Consider the following 6,025-nt stretch of genomic DNA (forward strand, 5'->3'; position numbering starts at 1 on the left):
AAAATGCACCTCCAGGCTGTGTAAGGGCTATTTGGCCAAGAATGAGAGTGATGGAGTGCTGCATCAGATGACCTGGCCTCCACAATCACCCGACCTCAACCCAATTGAGGTGGTTTAGGATGAGTCGGATCGCAGAGTGAAGGAAAAGCAACCAACAAGTCCTCAGCATATGTGGGAACTCCTTTAAGATTGCATTCCACGTGAAGATGGTTGAGAGAATGCCAAGAGTGGGCAAAGCTGTCATCAAGGCAAAGGGTGGCTACTTTGAAGGATCCGAAATCTATTTGATTTGTTGAAAACCCTTGAATGAGTAGGTATGTCCAGACATTTGAGACCATGTCACATGATTTATCGTACTTCTTTGGGGGGGGGATTAAAGGTTTTAAACCATCTTAACATACCTCTCCACTGTGTAGTTCAAGCATGGAGAGTGTGTACAGAGGAGTATGTGTGTGTGTGTGTGTGTGTGTGTGTGTGTGTGTGTGTGTGTGTGTGTGTGTGTGTGTGTGTGTGTGTGTGTGTGTGTGTGTGTGTGTGTGTGTGTGTGTGTGTGTGTGTGTGTGTGTGTGTGTGTGTGTGTGTGAGTGTGTGTGTGTGTGTGTGTGTGTATGTGTGTCCTTACCGATGTAGTATGGTGTGTAACACGGCTTGGCTAGTCAGTAATGAGAAATGGGAGAGAGAAAGAGAGGGAAAGAGAGAAATGGGAGAGAGAAAGAGAGGGAAAGAGAGAAAGAGAGGGAAAGAGAGAGATGGGAGAGAAAGAGAGAAATGGGAGAGAGAGAGAGAGGGAAAGAGAGAAATGGGAGAGAGAGAGAGGGAAAGAGAGAAATGGGAGAGAGAAAGAGAGGGAAAGAGAGAAATGGGAGAGAGAGAGAGAGAGAAAGAGAGAAATGGGAGAGAGAAAGAGAGGGAAAGAGAGAAATGGGAGAGAGAAAGAGAGGGAAAGAGAGAAATGGGAGAGAGAGAGAGAGGGAAAGAGAGAAATGGGAGAGAGAAAGAGAGAGATGGGAGAGAAATGGGAGAGAGAGAGAGGGAGAGAGCGGGAAAGAAAGGGGGGAGAGAGAGGGAAAGAGAGAGAGAGAGAGAGAGGGAAAGAGAGAAATGGGAGAGAGAAAGAGAGGGAAAGAGAGAAATGGGAGAGAGAAAGAGAGGGAAAGAGAGAAATGGGAGAGAGAGAGAGGGAGAGAAGGGGGAGGGAGAGAGCGGGAAAGAAAGGGGGAGAGAGAGGGAAAGAGAGAGAGAGAGAGAGAGAGAGAGAGAGAGAGAGAGAGAGAGAGAGAGAGAGAGAGAGAGAGAGAGAGAGAGAGAGAAGGGGAGAGAGAGAGAGGGGAAAGAGAGAGATGGGAGAGAAAGCGAGCGAGAGAAGGGGAGGGAGAGAGAGGGGAAAGAAAGGGGGAGAGAGAGGGAAAGAAAGGGGGAGAGAGAGGGAAAGAGAGAGAAAGGGGGGAGAGAGGGAAAGAGAGAGAGAGAGGGGGAGAGAGAGAGGGAAAGTGTTGGGAAAATTATGATTAAATGACTTAACAAATCATTTTAAATGGAACTGTAACTAAGTAAACTTATACTCTGTTTTATTATATCTGGTTAACAATATGAGTTCATAAGAAGGGATTGTGTGACACGGACAAGGAGTAATTAAAGTTAATGAACACCATTCCAACTAGGCAGAAACGAATGGGTTGTGGATTAAAGTAAGCAGATAAGGTAGTTAACCTATGGTTGAACCGATGAAACTGAGCTCTGGGGTGTTTTAGATAAGGCTGTGAGTGCATTCCTAGGTTCTCTGTTAATTAGAACTGTCAGCTAAGTGGTGATTGATAATGTTGATGGGTCAAAAGTTAATTCAGTTATGTTGTGTGACCTGTGAGTGTGTTAGTAAGTTAGAATGAACTATTAACCTCACTTTGTCCCGGTCGAGAGGAGGGGATTCTGTTAAGCAATGAAATGACGTGATGTTATTGTATATAAACTGTTGCTCGTGGTAACGTGGCAGCGCGCTCCGAGAATACATTATGTTACCTATTATTGATAAGACTGGTCTCCGTCTATTTTATGCAAACAAGAATCTTACAAATTCTCATAAAATAGATTAAGGGTTTTCAATTAATGAAAACACATTGGCATAATGAAATTACAGTAACAGAAAGAGAGAGAGCGAGAGAGAGAGAGAGTTAGAGAGAGAGAGAAGAGAGAGAAATGAGAGACCAGATTAATTTGGCTATAGGACTTGATTATATTTTAGAGTCAGATGTCAGCAGGTGAAACTGCCGGTAGTGAACAGGTAGGGTAAGAGGTCAGTGGTTAAAGGTCAGGTACCTTGATTTATTTGAGAGATGTTGAACTGGGTGGCCTCTCCAATACTCTTCATGATGTCAGAGGCCTCTGCATCAAAAAACAACACACACAGTTAGCAAACAGAGACAATTTCAGACACTGTGTCTGTGTTATCATGTGCGTGTCCTACCTCTCTTTGTGATGGTCTCCTCTGTCCTGGGCATTGCTGAGCAGCTTTCATCATCCATGCTGCAACACACACAGCAGATTTATCATAATCATTGAATCTCGCCCCCTTAAAGTGTGGTTGACCACACACACAAGCTGCTCTTCACACTACAGATGAGTTTAAATTAACGTGAGAGTGTTTGGCACGGGCGTTTGTCACCAGGTGTGACGAGGGGAGGGGGTTGTTTACTGGAAAGCTGCCAGCGAGGGAGAAGGGTCTCAGTCATTTTGAAAGAGAAACAGACATTCAAGAAGGACAGAGGGACGAGGAGAGAGAGAGAAATGAGAGACAGAGGGACGAGGAGAGAGAGAGAGAAATGGAAGACAGAGGGACGAGGAGAGAGAGAGAAATGGAAGACAGAGGGACGAGGAGAGAGAGAGAAATGGAAGACAGAGGGACGAGGAGAGAGAGAGATAAATGGAAGACAGAGGGACGAGGAGAGAGAGAGAGAAATGGAAGACAGAGGGACGAGGAGAGAGAGAGAGAAATGGAAGACAGAGGGACGAGGAGAGAGAGAGAAATGGAAGACAGAGGGACGAGGAGAGAGAGAGAGAAATGGAAGACAGAGGGACGAGGAGAGAGAGAGAGAAATGGAAGACAGAGGGACGAGGAGAGAGAGAGAGAAATGGAAGACAGAGGGACGAGGAGAGAGAGAGAGAAATGGAAGACAGAGGGACGAGGAGAGAGAGAGAGAGAGAAATGGAAGACAGAGGGACGAGGAGAGAGAGAAATAGAAGACAAGAGGGACGAGGAGAGAGAGAGAGAAAGGAAAGACAGAGGGACGAGGAGAGAGAAATGGAAGACAGAGGGACGAGGAGAGAGAGAGAAATGGAAGACAGAGGGACGAGGAGAGAGAGAGAGAGAAATGGAAGACAGAGGGACGAGGAGAGAGAGAGAGAAATGGAAGACAGAGGGACGAGGAGAGAGAGAGAAATGGAAGACAGAGGGACGAGGAGAGAGAGAGAGAAATGGAGAGAGAGAGAAATGGAAGACAGAGAGTGATTGAAGTGTGATGGAAGTTCAGAAGCAACCCTCGAGACAAGTCCATCTGAACTTAACCAACCACGTTAACATACAACCTCAAAAGACAATTAACAAATGGTTCAAACTTCATGGAAATGTTCTGATCTTTCTTCTAACGTTGTAGTGTTGTGGTCTGATAGTTATGCAAAACTACTGAAAACTGTGGCTGCGACGATGAGAGAGGAAGTCCCCAACTGACAGAAGTTAGCTAATAACAGAGGCAAAAACAGATTACTACACGTGACTGTGTGAGAGGGAGGTAAAGGATGTTTAGTGGTTTCATATCTCTCACACCTCGTTTGTGGTAATAGAACAGTCAGTGAACATATATGAACTAACCTGGTTTAGCAGAAATGGGTCAGCTTCCTTTAACTCAACAGGCCATAACCCTAACACTAACAATTAATATGGGTCAGCTTCCTTTAACTCAACAGGCCATAACCCTAACACTAACAATTAATATGGGTCAGCTTCCTTTAACTCAACAGGCCATAACCCTAACACTAACAATTAATATGGGTCAGCTTCCTTTAACTCAACAGGCCATAACCCTAACACTAACAATTAATATGGGTCAGCTTCCTTTAACTCAACAGGCCATAACCCTAACACTAACAATTAATATGGGTCAGCTTCCTTTAACTCAACAGGCCATAACCCTAACACTAACAATTAATATGGGTCAGCTTCCTTTAACTCAACAGGCCATAACCCTAACACTAACAATTAATATGGGTCAGCTTCCTTTAACTCAACAGGCCATAACCCTAACACTAACAATTAATATGGGTCAGCTTCCTTTAACTCAACAGGCCATAACCCTAACACTAACAATTAATATGGGTCAGCTTCCTTTAACTCAACAGGCCATAACCCTAACACTAACAATTAATATGGGTCAGCTTCCTTTAACTCAACAGGCCATAACCCTAACACTAACAATTAATATGGGTCAGCTTCCTTTAACTCAACAGGCCATAACCCTAACACTAACCATTAATATGGGTCAGCTTCCTTTAACTCAACAGGCCATAACCCTAACACTAACAATTAATATGGGTCAGCTTCCTTTAACTCAACAGGGCATAACCATAACCCCAACCATTAATATGGGACAGCTGCTGCTGTATCTATTACTGCTGCTCCATCGATCACCACATTCTTTTGGAGAGATTGGAAACCCAAATTGGTCTACACGGACATGTTCTGGCCTGGTTTAGGTCTTATCTTTCGGAAAGATATCAGTTTGTCTCTGTGAATGGTTTGTCCTCTGACAAATCAACTGTACATTTCGGTGTTCCTCAAGGTTCTGTTTTAGGACCACTATTGTTTTCACTATATATTTTACCTCTTGGGGATGTTATTCGAAAACATAATGTAAACTTTCACTGCTATGCGGATGACACACAGCTGTACATTTCAATGAAACATGGTGAAGCCCCAAAATTGCCCTCGCTAGAAGCATGTGTTTCAGACATAAGGAAGTGGATGGCTGCAAACTTTCTACTATTAAACTCGGACAAAACAGAGATGCTTGTTCTAGGTCCCAAGAAACAAAGAGATCTTCTGTTGAATCTGACAATTAATCTTAATGGTTGTACAGTCGTCTCAAATAAAACTGTGAAGGACCTCGGCGTTACTCTGGACCCTGATCTCTCTTTTGAAGAACATATCAAGACCATTTCGAGGACAGCTTTTTTCCATCTACGTAACATTGCAAAAATCAGAAACTTTCTGTCCAAAAATGATGCAGAAAAATTAATCCATGCTTTTGTCACTTCTAGGTTAGACTACTGCAATGCTCTATTTTCCGGCTACCCGGATAAAGCACTAAATAAACTTCAGTTAGTGCTAAATACGGCTGCTAGAATCCTGACTAGAACCAAAAAATTGATCATATTACTCCAGTGCTAGCCTCTACACTGGCTTCCTGTCAAAGCAAGGGCTGATTTCAAGGTTTTACTGCTAACCTACAAAGCATTACATGGGCTTGCTCCTACCTACCTCTCTGATTTGGTCCTGCCGTACATACCTACACGTACGCTACGGTCACAAGACGCAGGCCTCCTAATTGTCCCTAGAATTTCTAAGCAAACAGCTGGAGGCAGGGCTTTCTCCTATAGAGCTCCATTTTTATGGAACGGTCTGCCTACCCATGTCAGAGACGCAAACTCGGTCTCAACCTTTAAGTCTTTACTGAAGACTCATCTCTTCAGTGGGTCATATGATTGAGTGTAGTCTGGCCCAGGAGTGGGAAGGTGAACGGAAAGGCTCTGGAGCAACGAACCGCCCTTGCTGTCTCTGCCTGGCCTGTTCCCCTCTTTCCACTGGGATTCTCTGCCTCTAACCCTGTTACGGGGCTGAGTCACTGGCTTGCTGGGGCTCTCTCGTGCCGTCCCTGGGGGGGTGCGTCACCTGGGTGGGTTGATTCACTGTTGTGGTCGGCCTGTCTGGGTCCCCCCCCTTGGGTTGTACCGTGTCGGGGATCTTTGTGGGCTATAC

The 6,025-nt window shown here is 44.7% G+C and overlaps 1 long non-coding RNA gene across 1 annotated transcript in view; it reads right to left on the minus strand.

The window, feature by feature from the left end:
- Positions 1-535: 535 nt before the first annotated feature.
- LOC124002944 overlaps positions 536-6,025 on the minus strand; it is a 9,425-nt gene continuing 3,935 nt past the window's right edge. The window contains exons 2-4 of the long non-coding RNA XR_006833166.1: positions 2,462-2,520; positions 2,314-2,379; positions 536-652 (exon numbers count right to left, since the gene is read on the minus strand). This is a non-coding gene — a long non-coding RNA (uncharacterized LOC124002944). The remainder of the gene's footprint in view (positions 653-2,313; positions 2,380-2,461; positions 2,521-6,025) is intronic.

Source organism: Oncorhynchus gorbuscha, linkage group LG18 (assembly GCF_021184085.1).
Source record: "Oncorhynchus gorbuscha isolate QuinsamMale2020 ecotype Even-year linkage group LG18, OgorEven_v1.0, whole genome shotgun sequence".
NCBI classification, from domain to species: domain Eukaryota; kingdom Metazoa; phylum Chordata; class Actinopteri; order Salmoniformes; family Salmonidae; genus Oncorhynchus; species Oncorhynchus gorbuscha.